The following is an 815-nucleotide window of genomic DNA, read 5'->3' as shown; positions in this document are numbered from 1 at the left end:
AGACAGAGTCTCACTTTATTGCTCTGGGTAGAGTAGCCAGGGCATCATAGCTCACAGCAACCTCCAACTCCTGGGCATAGGAGATTCTCTTGCCTCAGCCTCCAGAGTAGCTGGCATTACAGGTGTCCACCACAACACCCAGCTATTTTTTTGTTGCAGTTTGGCTAGGGTCAGGTTTGAACCCATTACCCTCGGTATATGGGGCTGGAGCTCTACCCACTGAGCCACAGGCTCTGCCTGAGTACAAAATTATTTGTAATTTACAAGTAGGATCATGAGAACACATTATTAGGGCCCCTCCCTTGTCTTTGGAATGGGTTGTAAAAGTGAGGGGTCTGGAAGGTTAATTTTCAATAGTTTCATGACTGACTACTTATATATCTACAAATCATCCCTCCCCCCCGCTTTCATTATTTTACAAGAATTTTAAGTTATTTTGACACCATTCACCTTGAAGGAGGTGAGGAGGAATGGAAATGGTCATTTACTGCAAGCTCGAAGGAGGTATTAGCCCCTATATTAGAGGAGAAAACTGAGGTGCAGTGTATTCAAATATCTTGCCCAAGGTTGGACACACACCTAATAATTGGTAGGGGCTGGATCCTAACCCACATCTTTTCCCAAATCTTGTGCTTTTTGCATTACTTTGTGGTGTCTCCCCAGCTCATAAGCTTCACAGCAGTATACTCATACTCGCCAGGCTATTGTTGAAAAATCTAGGCTCGGCACCTGTGGCTCAACTGGTTAAGGCGCCAGCCACATACACCTAAGGTGGCGGGTTCGAATCCCCAGCCTGGGCCCGCCAAACAACGATG

The sequence above is a fragment of the Otolemur garnettii genome, unplaced genomic scaffold (genome assembly GCF_000181295.1).
Source record: "Otolemur garnettii isolate 467f Iridium unplaced genomic scaffold, OtoGar3 scaffold00124, whole genome shotgun sequence".
In the NCBI taxonomy this organism is placed as follows: Eukaryota; Metazoa; Chordata; class Mammalia; order Primates; family Galagidae; genus Otolemur; species Otolemur garnettii.
Note: the sequence above shows the minus strand (reverse complement) of the source record.